Source organism: Ranitomeya variabilis, chromosome 5 (genome assembly GCF_051348905.1).
Source record: "Ranitomeya variabilis isolate aRanVar5 chromosome 5, aRanVar5.hap1, whole genome shotgun sequence".
Lineage (NCBI taxonomy): Eukaryota > Metazoa > Chordata > Amphibia > Anura > Dendrobatidae > Ranitomeya > Ranitomeya variabilis.
The window spans coordinates 536,183,352-536,200,879 of record NC_135236.1 but is presented as its reverse complement, the minus strand read 5'-3'; positions in this window follow the sequence as shown (position 1 = coordinate 536,200,879).

Genomic DNA, 17,528 nt, shown 5'->3' with positions numbered 1-17,528 from the left:
ATCGCAACAGGTTCCATCTGCCGGGCCCGTATCTGGACCAAAACGCGTGTCAAAGCCAAAACCTGTTGGAGCACAGCGTTGCCATCCGGTTAAAGCTCAGTCTGCAATCCCTGAAAAGGGATCAGAGTCTAGGAAGAGTGCAGTCTGGCATTTTTTTAAACAACATCCAACTGATCAGCGCAAAGTCATCTGTCAAAAATGTTCAACTAGCTTAAGCAGAGGTCAGAATCTGAAAAGTCTAAATACTAGTTGCATGCATAGACACTTAACCACCATGCATTCTCAAGCCTGGACTAACTACCAAACGTCCCTCAAGGTTGTAGCACCCTCGGCCAATGAAGCTAGTCAGCAACGCAACATCCCTTCCGTCACTGTAAGGCCACCATTTTCCGCACCACCGGCAGTATCTGTGCAGGTTTCTTTGCCAGCCAAAAGCAGTCAGGGTCAGGGAATCACCAGTTTTGTAGGAGGAAATATTGCATGTAGGGCACCGGCGGAAACAATACCGTCTCCAACCGTCTCTCAGTCTGCCATGTCCACCGGCACACCCGAAAGTTCCACGATCTACAGCTCTCCAGTCCAGCTCACCCTACATGAGACTCTGGTTAGAAAAAGGAAGTACTTATCCTCGCATCCGCGTACACAGGGTTTTAACGCCCACATAGCTAGACTAATCTCGTTAGAGATGATGCCCTACCGGTTAGTTGAAAGCGAAGCTTTCAAAGCCCTGATGGAGTACGCTGAACCACGATACGAGCTACCCAGTCGACACTTTTTTTCCAGAAAAGCCATCCCAGCCCTGCACCAGCATGTTAAACAGCGCATCGTCCATGCACTCAGGCAATCTGTGAGTACAAAGGTGCACCTGACTACAGATGCATGGACCAGTAGGCATGGCCAGGGACGTTATGTGTCCATCACGGCACACTGGGTGAATGTGGTGGATGCAGGGTCCACAGGCGACATCAATTTAGGGACAGTTGTGCCTAGCCCACGGTCTAGGAAACAGTTGGCTGTAGGCGTTCGCACCCCCTCCTCCTCCTCCTCGTCCTCCTGCAGAAGCTACAGCTCTTCCACAGAACGCAGTCGGCCAACCACTCCATCGGCAGATGACACTGTTGCACACCAGTTGTCCCATTATGGGCCAGCTACTGCCAAGCGTCAGCAGGCTGTATTGGCTATGAAGTGTTTGGGCGACAACAGACACACCGCGGAAGTTCTGTCCGAGTTCTTGCAACAAGAAACGCAGTCGTGGCTGGGCACAGTAGATCTTGAGGCAGGCAAGGTAGTGAGTGATAACGGAAGGAATTTCATGGCTGCCATCTCCCTTTCCCAACTGAAACACATTCCTTGCCTGGCTCACACCTTAAACCTGGTGGTGCAGTGCTTATTGAAAACTTATCCTGGGTTCTCCGACCTGCTCCTCAAAGTGCGTGCACTTTGCTCACATATCCGACGTTCGCCTGTACACGCCAGCCGTATGCAGACCTATCAGCGGTCTTTGAACCTTCCCCAGCATCGCCTAATCATAGACGTTGCAACAAGGTGGAACTCAACACTGCACATGCTTCAGAGACTGTGCGAACAGAGGCGTGCTGTTATTTATTTGTGGGAGGATACACGGGCAGGCAGTAGGATGGCAGACATGGAGTTGTCAGGTGTGCAGTGGTCGAAGATACAAGACATGTGTCAAGTCCTTCAGTGTTTTGAGGAATGCACACGGCTGGTTAGTGCAGACAACGCCGTAATAAGCATGAGCATCCCCCTAATGCGTCTGCTGATGCAAAGTTTGACGCACATAAAGGAGCAGGCGTCTGCACCAGAGGAAGAGGGAAGCCTTGATGACAGTCAGCCATTGTCTGGTCAGGGCAGTGTACAGGACGAGGTAGCGGGCGAAGAGGAGGTGGAGGACGAGGAGGATGATGGGGATGAGTATATTTTTAATGCGGAAACTTTCACGGGGGCACAGGAAATTGGTTGCGTGTCACGGCCGGGTTCTGGTTTTTTGAGGGACACAAGTGACGTAGATTTGCCTGCAACTGCCCCTCAACCAATCACAACCGGAGATTTGACAAGTGGAACTTTGGCCCACATGGCGGATTATGCCTTACGTATCCTACAAAGGGACACACGCATTACGAAAATGATGAACGATGACGATTACTGGTTGGCCTGCCTCCTTGATCCACGCTATAAAGGCAAATTGCAAAATATTATGCCACATGAGAACTTGGAACTAATATTAGCAACCAAACAATCAACTCTTGTTGACCGTTTGCTTCAGGCATTCCCAGCACACAGCGCACGTGATCGTTCTCACACGAGCTCCAGGGGGCAGCAGACTAGGAGTGTTAGGGGTGCACACATCAGAAGTGGCGTTGGACAGAGGGGTTTTCTGACCAGGTTGTGGAGTGATTTTGCTATGACCGCAGACAGGACAGGTACTGCTGCATCAATTGAAAGTGACAGGAGACAACATTTGTCCAGTATGGTTACTAACTATTTTTCATCCCTTATCGATGTTCTCCCTCAACCGTCATTCCCATTTGATTACTGGGCCTCCAAATTAGACACCTGGCCAGAATTGGCAGAATATGCATTGCAGGAGCTTGCTTGCCCGGCAGCAAGTGTCCTATCAGAAAGAGTATTCAGTGCTGCAGGGTCAATATTAACCGAAAAAAGGACTCGTCTGGCTACCCAAAATGTTGACGATCTAACATTCATTAAAATGAACCACAACTGGATTTCAAAATCTTTTGCCCCACCTTGCCCGGCCGACACCTAGCTTTCCTATGAAAAGCTCTTGCCTGTGAATTACTTTTCTAATGTCTAATTTGCTGCTGCAGATTGTACAGCATACGACATGTTTACACCTCCCTAAATGGCCAAACTCCCCACACGGGGCCGTGGTATCGCGACTTGGCGCAAGCACCCGTGAGACTGCTGTTTGTCTGAAGAGGTGGGTGTGCTCGCTTTTGGTTGACGGCATTGCTACTGGGTCCCTCATAGTACAATGTAGTGTCTCTGGCGGTGGTGGTGCGCACCCAACGTCAGACACACCGTTGTAACATGAGTGGCCCTGGGGCGGTCCCGCCGGCCTCAAGAGAGTTCCCCCCTACCCCAGCTCAAACTGGGCTCTACTACGTGCAAAATTATGTCGCACAGCTCCACCAATCTTTAGTCTATTCGCTGACATCATTCAATGTCTGGCACTGACAATACAAATTTGTAGACATCTATGATGCAACTTAAAGTAGTCTGTGTCTGTGTCCTATATTGGCACCATTAAATAGTTACTGCCAAATTACTATGTCAGAAACACAGCAGATGAGCCCACCCCTGTACCTAAGTATGCCATCTTTTTTTTTGTTTTGGTTGTTTTGCGAGACATTAACATCTATTTATATTTTGGGAGTACTGGGACAGACACTCCTTGCACTACTCCTCCACTCAGCACCAAGCTGCCTGCCCGTGTATCCATGTAACCGCTGTAAAACTGCCATGAGCCTATTGTTTGTTATTTTAGGCCTTTGATAGCCTGTCTGCGGTCCCTACTCCTCCACTGACCACCAAGCTGCCTGCCCGTGTATCCATGTAACCGCTGTAAAACTGCCATGAGCCTATTGTTTGTTATTTTAGGCCTTTGAAGCCTTTCTGCGCTCCCTCCTTCCACTAGTCCTCCACTGACCAGACCACTGCTGCCCGTGTACCCCTGGAACCAATTTTAAAGTGCCTACAGCCAGCCCATTTTATTGTGTTAGGCCTTCGAAGCCTGTCTGCGGTCCCTCCTTCCACTAGGCCTCCACTGACCAGACCACTGCTGCCCGTGTACCCCTGGAACCAATTTTAAAGTGCCTACAGCCAGCCCATTTTATTGTGTTAGGCCTTCGAAGCCTGTCTGCGGTCCATACTTCCACTAGTCCTCCACTGACCAGACCACTGCTGCCCGTGTACCCCTGGAACCAATTTTAAAGTGCCTACAGCCAGCCCATTTTATTGTGTTAGGCCTTCGAAGCCTGTCTGCGGTCCATACTTTAAATACTCCTCCACTCACCACCAAGCTGCCTGCCCGTGTATCCATGTAACCGCTGTAAAACTGCCATGAGCCTATTGTTTGTTATGTTAGGCCTTTGATAGCCTGTCTGCGGTCCTTACTTTAAATACTCCTCCACTCACCACCTAGCTGCCTGTGTATCCATGTAACCGATGTAAAACTGCCATGACTGCCTACTGTTTGTTATTTTAGGCCTTTGATAGCCTGTCTGCGGCCCCTACTTGCAATACTCCTCCACTGACCACAATGCTGCCTGGAGTGCCTGCCTGTGTATCCATGTAACCGATGTAAAACTGCCATGACTGCCTACTGTTTGTTATTTTAGGCCTTTGATAGCCTGTCTGCGGCCCCTACTTGCAATACTCCTCCACTGAGCACAATGCTGCCTGGAGTGCCTGCCTGTGTATCCATGTAACCGATGTAAAACTGCCATGACTGCCTACTGTTTGTTATTTTAGGCCTTTGATAGCCTGTCTGCAGCCCCTACTTGCAATACTCCTCCACTGACCACACCAATGCTGCCCGTGTACCCCTGGAACCTATTTAAAAGTTCATAGAGCCTAGTTATATATTTTATTTACTATTAATAAGGCCATGATGGACTACGCTGTACCACGCTACAAGCTAACCAGTCGACACTTCTTTTGCGAGAAAAGCCATCCCAACCCTCCACCAGCATGTAGAAGACCGCATTGTCCATGCACTCTGGCAATCTGTGAGTACAAAGGTGCACCTGACAACAGACGCATGGACCTGTAGGCATGGCCACGGAAGATTACGTGTCCATTACGGCGCAATGGGTTAATGTGGTGGATGCATGGTCCACAGGGGACAGCCTACTAAGTCTGTCTGCAGTCCCTAATTCAAATTGTCCTCCACTGTCTAAATCGGAACTTCCACCTTCTGGCTTTCGGCCTATAGTATCAGAAATTAAACTGCATTTGGCCTTCAACTTTGGTTAGGGCCTACTAACGGCTTCTGCCCCTCCCTGGTGTTGCCCTCAACTAAATAAAGCTGAGCTTCAACCTTCCGGCTCTCATTATGTGGTTTTAAAAAAAAAAATGGTGGTTAGGGCCTACTAACGGCTTCTGCCCCTCCCTGGTGTTGTCCTCAACTAAATAAAGCTGAGCTTCAACCTTCCGGCTCTCATTATGTGGTTTTAAAAAAAAAAAAAATGGTGGTTAGGGCCTACTAACGGCTTCTGCCCCTCCCTGGTGTTGTCCTCAACTAAATAAAGCTGAGCTTCAACCTTCCGGCTCTCATTAAGTGGTTTTTAAAAAAAAAATGGTGGTTAGGGCCTACTAACGGCTTCTGCCCCTCCCTGGTGTTGTCCTCAACTAAATAAAGCTGAGCTTCAACCTTCCGGCTCTCATTAAGTGGTTTTAAAAAAAAAAAAAATGGTGGTTAGGGCCTACTAACGGCTTCTGCCCCTCCCTGGTGTTGTCCTCAACTAAATAAAGCTGAGCTTCAACCTTCCGGCTCTCATTAAGTGGTTTTAAAAAAAAAATGGTGGTTAGGGCCTACTAACGGCTTCTGCCCCTCCCTGGTGTTGTCCTCAACTAAATAAAGCTGAGCTTCAACCTTCCGGCTCTCATTAAGTGGTTTTTAAAAAAAAATGGTGGTTAGGGCCTACTAACGGCTTCTGCCCCTCCCTGGTGTTGTCCTCAACTAAATAAAGCTGAGCTTCAACCTTCCGGCTCTCATTATGTGGTTTTAAAAAAAAAAAAAATGGTGGTTAGGGCCTACTAACGGCTTCTGCCCCTCCCTGGTGTTGTCCTCAACTAAATAAAGCTGAGCTTCAACCTTCCGGCTCTCATTATGTGGTTTTAAAAAAAAAAAAAATGGTGGTTAGGGCCTACTAACGGCTTCTGCCCCTCCCTGGTGTTGTCCTCAACTAAATAAAGCTGAGCTTCAACCTTCCGGCTCTCATTATGTGGTTTTAAAAAAAAAAAAAATGGTGGTTAGGGCCTACTAACGGCTTCTGCCCCTCCCTGGTGTTGTCCTCAACTAAATAAAGCTGAGCTTCAACCTTCCGGCTCTCATTAAGTGGTTTTAAAAAAAAAATGGTGGTTAGGGCCTACTAACGGCTTCTGCCCCTCCCTGGTGTTGTCCTCAACTAAATAAAGCTGAGCTTCAACCTTCCGGCTCTCATTAAGTGGTTTTTAAAAAAAAAATGGTGGTTAGGGCCTACTAACGGCTTCTGCCCCTCCCTGGTGTTGTCCTCAACTAAATAAAGCTGAGCTTCAACCTTCCGGCTCTCATTAAGTGGTTTTTAAAAAAAAATGGTGGTTAGGGCCTACTAACGGCTTCTGCCCCTCCCTGGTGTTGTCCTCAACTAAATAAAGCTGAGCTTCAACCTTCCGGCTCTCATTATGTGGTTTTAAAAAAAAAAAAAATGGTGGTTAGGGCCTACTAACGGCTTCTGCCCCTCCCTGGTGTTGTCCTCAACTAAATAAAGCTGAGCTTCAACCTTCCGGCTCTCATTATGTGGTTTTAAAAAAAAAAAAAATGGTGGTTAGGGCCTACTAACGGCTTCTGCCCCTCCCTGGTGTTGTCCTCAACTAAATAAAGCTGAGCTTCAACCTTCCGGCTCTCATTATGTGGTTTTAAAAAAAAAAAAAATGGTGGTTAGGGCCTACTAACGGCTTCTGCCCCTCCCTGGTGTTGTCCTCAACTAAATAAAGCTGAGCTTCAACCTTCCGGCTCTCATTAAGTGGTTTTAAAAAAAAAATGGTGGTTAGGGCCTACTAACGGCTTCTGCCCCTCCCTGGTGTTGTCCTCAACTAAATAAAGCTGAGCTTCAACCTTCCGGCTCTCATTAAGTGGTTTTTAAAAAAAAATGGTGGTTAGGGCCTACTAACGGCTTCTGCCCCTCCCTGGTGTTGTCCTCAACTAAATAAAGCTGAGCTTCAACCTTCCGGCTCTCATTATGTGGTTTTAAAAAAAAAAAAAATGGTGGTTAGGGCCTACTAACGGCTTCTGCCCCTCCCTGGTGTTGTCCTCAACTAAATAAAGCTGAGCTTCAACCTTCCGGCTCTCATTAAGTGGTTTTAAAAAAAAAATGGTGGTTAGGGCCTACTAACGGCTTCTGCCCCTCCCTGGTGTTGTCCTCAACTAAATAAAGCTGAGCTTCAACCTTCCGGCTCTCATTATGTGTTTTTAAAAAAAAAATGGTGGTTAGGGCCTACTAACGGCTTCTGCCCCTCCCTGGTGTTGTCCTCAACTAAATAAAGCTGAGCTTCAACCTTCCGGCTCTCATTAAGTGGTTTTAAAAAAAAAAAAAATGGTGGTTAGGGCCTACTAACGGCTTCTGCCCCTCCCTGGTGTTGCCCTCAACTAAATAAAGCTGAGCTTCAACCTTCTGCTCCAAATTACCATTTTAAAAAATGCAATAGGCTTTTCCGGCCTACTAAAGGTGTCTGCCCCTCCCTGGTGTTGTCCTCAACTGAACAAAGCTGAGCTTCCACATTCTGGCTTTCGCCCTATACTATCAGATATTAAACTGCATTTGGCCTACTAGTGTGGTTAGGCCCTTGAAACAGTGTCTGCTGCTCTTGGGTTTGCTACTCCACTGAACAAAGCAATGCCGCCTGTTTAGTCCTGTTACCAATTTTGAACTGCATGTAGCCTACTTTATTCTTTGGCCCTATATCTGTTTCCTCCTCATCCTGCCCATTGCCCAGCCACTGCTAAATGAGTCTGCTGGTACATTGACCTAGACCACTACATTCCCCTTGTACTCTACACAGCCAGAATCTGTCCCTGCTGAAAGTAAGGTTCCCCTTCCCGCATGTTATACCACCTTACACAGGGACAAAGAGGAAGGTGCAGATGAAAGTGCAGGTTCCTTCATCAGGTGGGGGGGCATACTCGTTGGCGACGTCACTGGCACAGGGCCCCTCAGAGTACGCAAAAGTGTCGCTGCTGGTGGGAGGCGCCCCCGCCATGCAAACACACCGCCGTACTTTGAGGGGCCCTGTGCCAGTGGCAATGCGAACGAGTGGGCCCCCCCCTGCTTGCTCAGGATCACAGCACTTGCAACTTTTAAATACTTACCTTTCCCTGCAACACCGCCGTGACGTAGTCCGCATTTCCTGGGCCCACGAAAAACTTGAGCCAGCCCTACTCCCCCCACAACTTTCCCCCAATTCCCTATGCCCAACTATTATTATACAGTTAATTAAGATTGGCAAGCTTCAGAAACAAGAATGGATGTTTTTGGCATTAAAATGGGCACTGTAGGTGTTTTCCTGGCCTCCACTCACTGCCGACTATGCTTCCCCATTGACTTGCATTGGGTTTCGTGTTTCGGTCGATCCCCGACTTTTAGCGATAATCGGCCGACTGCACTCGACTCGACTCTGGACAAAATCGGGTTTCCCAAAACCCTACTCGATCTTAAAAAAATGAAAGTCGCTCAACCCTAGTGGCTATAATTACATGTAAGACTTGAGTTAACTAGAGAAGAGCAGATCTGAGGAGTTTCGAATTCACCAAATCACGTAGATTTTTCTGTGAATCTCTATTTACAGCATTTTTTCTCTGTAAATTGAATGTACCTTATTATGCTCTTGGGTCAGGAGAGATTCCAGAACAAAATAGACTAAAGATGTAGAAAAATACCTAAGACCTCACTGCTTACTCCGCAGCTGGCTCTTCTCCATTCTGTCCTTGGCACATCTTAAGACCTTCAAACACTGCATGATCATGCTAGGCCTTAACTTTATGGCCATGACTAGGCCTGAAATGATCCTGTGTATGATTGCTGTCCGAGCTGTAAGGTCACAGAACACATCATGACATCATAAGGTCACCGCGATGAGCAGCAGAGGTAAGCAGAGAAGTTCAGCCAAATGGTGGCAAGCCGGCTGCCATTTTGTTTAATTCCTATGGAGCAAATTATTGTCTACTAACATTTACTGTCAATTCATGTAGGACTAACTAGAATACATTAAGGAGAGAAACCGTTGAGCAGGGGCACCACTTGCGCTATTTATTAGGATGCTAACATCCACGGCTAGATAGGTCGGACACCAAGAAATTAATTGGTGAAAAATAGGTCCCCAACAACCTGGGACATTGAGTATACATTACATCACTGTGGTTATTATCTAAACATTATACAGTATATGAGAATACTCACTACACACTTTTTCTTTTGGAAAAGTTAAAAAAAAAAGTTGAATAAAGTATATGTTTTTAAGGGTTTATTTATATTAGTCGTTTTGATTACCCTTTTATGAATCACTGATGTTGGCAGCTGATCACTGTCAGAAAGTCTAGTAAAATCTTTGTCCTTTTCATAAATGCTTTTTAGTTCTAAACACATTTAAGTTCATGCTTGTGAATGTTATTAACTTCACTTTTACATTTGGTGGATGTTAGATTTATTTGCCCTTTTGGAATTCTAATACTCAAATTAACAGCTTTATATTTCTCATTAACAAAAAAAACAGACTGTTTCTTTTTCAGCTTTCTGGACCCATTTTTGATCAATGTCCCAGTTTATATAACTCATTTGTCTTTATTTATTTTTTCAGATTAAAAAAAGGTATAAATAATTTTCAAATTTATCCTATTAACTACTAATGAACAATGGACAATATTCAAGTGACATATGGATGACATTTGAGTGATATCGATTTATTTCATGAACCTGTATAATTTTTATCTCTGATTTTTACCATTGACCATATGATTATAACAATTGAAATTTATATGTCCATGTTCTGTCTGCTGACAAAAATGAATGGAACATGTCTGTAAAAAAACAAAACTGTAAATGAACTTTACATTTCTATTTTTCATCCTATTTAAATCTTTTGCCTTAGGCTACTTTCACACTATCGTCGTGCACTGCACGTCGCTATCCGTCGTTTTGCAGAAAAAACGCATCCTGCAAAAGTGCTTGCAGGATGCGTTTTTTCTCCATAGACTATCATTAGCGACGCATTGCGACGCTTTGCCACACGTCGCAACTGTCGTGCGACGGTTGCATCGTGTTGTGTCGGTCCGTCGCCACCAAAAAACGTTGCTTGCAACGTTTTTTGGTGCGTCGAGAACGTCTTTTCCGACCGCGCATGCGCGGCCGGAAGTCCGCCCCCCCTCCCCGCACCTCACAATGGGGCAGCGGATGTGTTGAAAAACAGGATCCGCTGCACCCGTTGTGTGGCGCATACAACGCTAGCGTCGTTGCGTCGGCACGTCGCATCACGACATGCAGCGCACGACGCTAGTGTGAAAGTAGCCTTAATCACATAAATGATTTAAAGGGAACCTGTCACCTGAATTTGGTGGGACCAGTTTTGGGTCATATGGGCGGGGTTTTCGGGTGTTTGATTCACCCTTTCCTTACCCGCTGGCTGCATGCTGGCCACAATATTGGATTGAAGTTCATTCTCTATCCTCCGGAGTACACGCCTGCGCAAGGCAATATTGCCTTAAAATACTCCAGCTTATAATATGTAAAGTACTGTTCCTGTCTTTTCCTTAAAAATAACCTCAATTCTTTTTCTTGTCATCAATAAGGGAGCCTCCTGGGCAGAAATGTGCCTAGTTTTCCCAAAACTGTCATGTTCTTCTAAGAATTCTTAGTCACACAGTGGGAAGCTTGTGCCTAAAGTGCAGCCCAGTCATTAACACTATTGATACATTATTTAAAGAACTGATTCTTTGCAGGATAAGTGAAAGATACCAGCCAGCATCCACTCAATAGACAATTAACTGTCATTGCGCCAGCATGTTTAATTAATTTTACCTTGATTATCTGAAAAGCTTTTCCAAAGGTAACATCCGATATTGATACAAGTCCTGGTACTTTTACAAAAATAGCCATTGAAGCTGAGAAATTGAAAAATGCTAATGTTTCTGTAAAAATTAATAATAAAAAAAAACATGATTAGCAACTTTTTATTGCCTAGTGCTCCATGGAAGCATCATGGAGGCAAAACTTGTTCCACATTACGGAAGATCAGTAATACTTATCAGGGGTATGCCTCCGAAATAGAATATGATATAACATGGTATAGTTTTAAATCTTAAACTCTAAAATCATATGGGTGATATTTTTACGTTTTTGACTAGTGTAACTATATGAGCCCTTGATTTTTTAAGGAACATATTTTATTGAACTGAAAGTACTGCCCCTTTTGAAAACAATTAAAAAGACTCCAACATGTAACCATTATTGTAAAGGTGGAGCAATCGAAAAAAGAATCATTATTGGTCACACACCACGTATTCATTCTGTGCTGCCAGGTATAAATATGCTTCTTAGAAATTAATTAACTAGATGTTGTTTGTCAGGGTACTACCTAATCAGTACATAGTACTAAGGGCGTTGAAACGAGGCGGGGCAATGCACGTAGGGTTAAGTTCTGTATTAGTATTTTCTGCTCCAGAAACAGTTCTGGTTTTCTATCTTAAAAAGAAATTAGAGTGAATATTTCTTGTATATACACATATGGACACTCCTCAACAATGAAGTTGCAACACCAAGAAGGAAAAGTAATTTCAGTATTGTGCAAAAGTTTTAGGCAGACATTTGATTGGCTCCAAATTTTAATCTGCAGGAGGACAACAACCCTAAACGTACAGCCAATGTCATTCACAATCATCTTCAGAAGATCATAGTATCCTGTAAGTGATAAAGGCACAAATCTCAACTTTATTGAGTCTATCTGTGATTACATGAAAATACAAAAGGATTTGCACAAGCCTACATCCAGAGAAGATCTGTTGTCAGTTCTCCAAGATGCTCAGAACAATCTTCCTACCAAGTTCTACCAAGTTCTTTCAAATACTGCAAGTCTATTTAGAATTCTTCCAGCAATGCTGTTTTGAAAGCAAAAGGTTGATTTCTGCTTAGATTTTGCTCACTCATTTTTTATTTTGTTCATTGATAAAAAAATGAACTATTAATATCTCTATTTTTGAAAGCATTCTTATTTTCCAGCATTTTTTCTACACCTACTTAAAACATTTGCACAGTATTGTCTATAGAAAAAATGTCAAAACAGAAGAATCCAGCATATGAAGTAAATTTGTAGACCCATTGTCCATTTATCTCAATCGTATGACAGATGAGCAGCTTGTTCCTCATGCTGGTCCAAAGAGAAGTAGAAAACAAGGAAAAAAATAGTGCTCAGGTTTGGAATATAAATTATATCGCACACCAGCAAGTGGCACCCCTTCATTCACATTGAGAATTAGTAATAGTAACCTTAGCTAGATCTTTTCAAGTGGATTAAAGCACTATAAAATCAAAATGTAAAAAGAGCATACAGACAGGGTATCAGTAATAGTCTCTATATGCCTTGAAAAAAATATTTGCAGAGTCGTATGTCACCTAGGACTGTGTAAATACAAACCCTTTCAAGTTTTTTAATGCAAATACTGTCTTAGTAATGTCATAGTGCTCTCACCATAAAAACAGATGGTAATAGAGAGTAGCCAACAGCCCATTTAATAACACTGGACATTGACAATCTTTTCATATTTTTAGAATTAAACAATGGTCCAAAATTATCATTCCTTGTGCTGACAGTGTAGCTGCCAGAGGGAACATCATCTGCTGTGATTGAGATGAGCGAGCGAGCGATGTGTCATATATTCCATAACACCCTCTGCTTTCTCCTCCCCATGTATTCCATACATAAACCTAATTCCAAAAAGAGTGGGATGTTAGGCAGAATGTAAAAAAGACTGGAATGCAATGATTTGGAAATATTATTGTAGTTGTATTTTATACTAAACAGTAGGGTTGAGCGACTTTTGCTTTTTTAGGGTCGAGTTGGGTTTTGTGAAACCCGACCTTCTCGAAAGTCGGATCGCATGAAATCGGCCGATTCTACTGTAAAGTCGGGTTCCGGACCGGAACACAAAACCCAATGCAAGTCAATGTGTATTTTATTTTCTCTCTCTCTCTCTCTCTCTCTCTCTCTCTCTCTCTCTCTCTCTCCCCTCCGTGCAAAGCATGTGTTGTGTTTGACTGCGGAAATCACTGCAGCCCAAACGGTAATATGGCTCTATGACGCTGGCCGGAACCTATGTCATCACGCTGCCCACACTCCTTAATTGGCTGTAAAAATGGCGGGGAAGGCGTCATACAAAACGCGACTTTGGCGCCAAGATCGCCGACCACGTGGCCGATCTCACGCTGTAGTCGGGTCGGGTTTCACGAAACCCGACTTTGCCAAAAGTCGGCGACTTATGAAAATGAACGATCCGTTTCGCTCAACCCTACTAAACAGAACATAGAACACATACGTAGCAGAAATTTAAAAGGTAATAAAAAAAGCACAATCTATGTACTGGGATCCAAAGCATACTTATATCAAGCTTACCCACACTGTAATATAAATATAGTGGAGTACTCCAAAAACAATATTGAGGACTTAAGAGAAAAAGGAGTAGCAACAAGCCACAAATAAAAAGAAAAAGTAATCTTTATTGTCAAAATCACAATAAAAACAGATAAGACAAATACATATATAAACGGAGGAGACATGAAGGTAAGCAGGGACTAGATGAAGGGTCAAAAAAGTGGTATAAAATGGGATCTGGAAAAGCAGGGTGAATATATATCATGGATGCACGTGCATTACACAGAGTAATGATCAAAATAAATATCAGTTCAAAGTATCTATGTGTAAATATCGCAACAGCCCAAACAGTAGGTTACCCATAATGAATCCAGATCACAGCAGCCCCCCCGCCAGTCCCGGACGCGCATTTTGCTATTCTTGCTTTATCAAATGGGAATAAGTGAAATTCAGAAACTTACAGACATTTGTCCATTTTAGTTGAAAAAAAAATACTAATTAAGACATTGATTTCAGCAACACATCTCATAAAAGTTTAGACAGGACTAACAAAAGGTTGTTAAATAGTGTTGAGCATTCCGATACCGCAAGTATCGGGTATCGGCCGATATTTGCTGTATTGGATTTCCGATACCGGTATTCCGATACTTTTGTGGTATCGGGTATCGGTATCGAAACAACATTAATGTGTAAAATAAAGAATTAAAATAAAAAATATTGCTATACTCACCTCTCCGACGCAGCCTGCACCTTACCGAGGGAACCGGCAGCGTTGTTTGCTTAAAATTCGCGCTTTAACTTCCTTACGCGAAGTCCCGGCTTGTGATTGGTCGCGCGCCGCCCATGTGGCCGGGACGCAACCAATCACAGCAAGCTGTGACGTAATTTCAGGTCCTTCAGGATTTTAAAATTACGTTCCGGCGTTGTGATTGGTTGCGTCGCGGTCACATGGGCGACGCAACCAATCACAAGCCGTGACGTCACGGGAGGCTGGACACGCGCGCATTTTAAAATGCGCGCATCTCCTGCCTCCCGTGACGTCACGGCTTGTGATTGGTTGCGTCGCCCATGTGACCGCGACGCAACCAATCACAACGCCGGAACGTAATTTTAAAATCCTGAAGGACCTGAAATTACGTCACGGCTTGCTGTGATTGGTTGCGTCCCGGCCACATGGGCGGCGCGCGACCAATCACAAGCCGGGACTTCGCGTAAGGAAGTTAAAGCGCGAATTTTAAGCAAACAACGCTGCCGGTTCCCTCGGTAAGGTGCAGGCTGCGTCGGAGAGGTGAGTATAGCAATATTTTTTATTTTAATTCTTTATTTTACACATTAATATGGTTCCCAGGGCCTGAAGGAGAGTTTCCTCTCCTTCAGACCCTGGGAACCATCAGGGATACCGTCCGATACATGAGTCCCATTGACTTGTATTGGTATCGGGTATCGGTATCGGATTGGATCCGATACTTTGCCGGTATCGGCCGATACTTTCCGATACCGATACTTTCAAGTATCGGACGGTATCGCTCAACACTACTGTTAAACTAAGTGGTACTATTGAAAAACAGATGGAGCGTCATTTTCAACTAAATCACATGACTGCATGTAATGAGCTTGTATAGATAGGTAGAGCCTATCAGAAGCAAAGATCATCAGAGATCTGCCAATCTTTGAAAAAATAAGTCTAATATTCCTCAATGTAAAATTTAAAGGACTATGAATATTTAATCATCTAGAACATATAATATCATCAAAAGATTGAGAGATTCTGGAGACATAGATGTGCACAAAGGACAAAGCCAATGGTCAATAGTGGATGTTTGTAATCAATTGGCCCTAAGCAGTCTAAATCACTGCTTGGACAAGAAATCTAGAAATTATATTCCATAAACGCAACACTCCGTACAATTCACAAATGCAAATTGAAGCTCTATCATACAAAAAAGTGCCATATATCAATATCCAGAAATACAGCCATCTTTTTTTGAATGAAAGCTCACTTATGATCTGAGGCTAGATAGAAAACTTTTATTTTGTCAGAATAAACAAATGTAAAATTCTTTATGTAAATCACGCAGCCATTTTCCTGTGAACTCAAGAGGAAGGGGATTTTCAAGTTATCAGTCCACAGTTCACAAGCGCACATTTGTGATAATTTAGGGTTAAATTAGTGCCTATGGCATGTACAATTTATACTTATTGAAAGGCACTATCAATGCTGAGCATTATCTAGAGATTTTAGAACAACATATTCTCCCATCCAGACAGGAAAGGCCTTACATGTTTCTTCAGTAAGACAATGCTAAACCATATACTGCATCCATCACAGTATGACTTCATAAAATAAACGTTCAAATGATGAACTGTCCTGCAGCAGTTAAGACTTTCCACAAATATAAAACATTTGGCACACTATAAAAGCAAAAATCTGTCAAAGAAGACTCAAAACTATATTTTTAGGTACTGTTGTGAATAAAATATGGCTACAAGAGATTTACTAATTATTTCATTCTTGCTTTCTTATTTACACAACGTCTCAACTTTTTCACTTTTGATGCATAGATCGACTAATTCAGAAGTAAATAACTTGTCGTGTTTCATTTGATGTAGAAGTTGGAAACGAGAGGTTTTTCTCATGGTGCTAGAGTAGATCTCACCGAGGTCACGGCAGTTCCTCCAGGCTGGGAGCGCAGCCTCAGTGACCGGAGGTAACCTCGATGGTGTTACTGCTATTCACTGATGCTGCCCTTGTAGCAGCTCATTCCTCAGTGGTTCTCAGCCTGTACAGTCGCATCTTGGCACCATCCAGGTTGAAAACCAGACATGGATTATGGCATTGGACAGAACAACGGAGAGATGAGGGATATTGATCTTTTTAATTTTTGTTTTATTACAGAAGGCGAAGGCTTCGGTGGAATTAGTTATTAGGTGAGTATAACTGAGTTTGTTATTTTAAATCAAAAACATAAAAGTGTGTTTTGTTTTATTTCTAATAAAGGACTTTCTTCTTGCTGTGTCTTTATTTATCATATAGCTATAAAGGTACCTTCACACTGAGCGACTTAACAATGATAACGATAGCGATCCGTGACGTTGCAGCGTCCTGGATAGTGATATCGTTGTGTTTGACACGCAGCAGCGATCTGGATCCCGCTGTGATATCGCTGGTCGTTGCTGAAAGTCCAGAACTTTATTTGGTCGTTAGGTCGGTGTGTATCGTCGTGTTTGACAGCAAAAGCAACGATGCCAGCAATGTTTTACAATGGTAACCAGGGTAAATATCGGGTTACTAAGCGCAGGGCCGCACTTAGTAACCCAATATTTACCCTGGTTACCATTGTAAAAGTAAAAAAAAACACTTTTACACACCCTCTGATGTCTGTCACGTCCCCCGGCGTCCGCGCTGCTGCTCAGAGCTTCCTGCACTGACTGTGTCAGTGCCGGCCGTAAAGCAAAGCACAGCGGTGATGTCACCGCTGTGCTTTAGGGCCGGCGCTTACACAGTGCAGGGAAGCTGAAGGCGAGGGACGCGACAGACACGGCAATGTAAGTATGTAGTGTTTGGGTTTTTTTACATTTACACTGGTAACCAGGGTAAACATCGGGTTACTAAGCGCGGCCCTGTGCTTAGTAACCCGATGTTTACCCTGGTTACCCGGGGACTTCGGCATCGTTGGTCGCTGGAGAGCTGTCTGTGTGACAGCTCTCCAGCGACCACACAGCGACGCTGCAGCGATCGGCATCGTTGTCGATATCGCTGCAGCGTCGCTTAATGTGACGGTACCTTAAGATTAGTAATGGGTAGGTGCCTTATAGATACATCTCCAGTACTAAGCCGTGGGCTTGATGGCACCTGACAATACAAAGGTGACATCAACTCCACAAATATTAACCCCACTTTCCACCGCTACAGGGCAAGTGGGAATAGCTGGGCAAAGCGCCAGAATTGGTGCATATAATAGATGTGCCTTTTCTGGGCAGCTGCAGGCTGCTATTTTTAGGCTGGGGGGCCAATATCCATGGTCCCTTACCAGCCTGAGAATACCAGCCCCCAGCTGTCTGCTTAGCAAGGCTGGTTGCAGAAAATGGGGGAATTCCCTGCTGTTTTTTATTATCTACTTAATTAATTAAAAATATGGTGTGGGGACTCC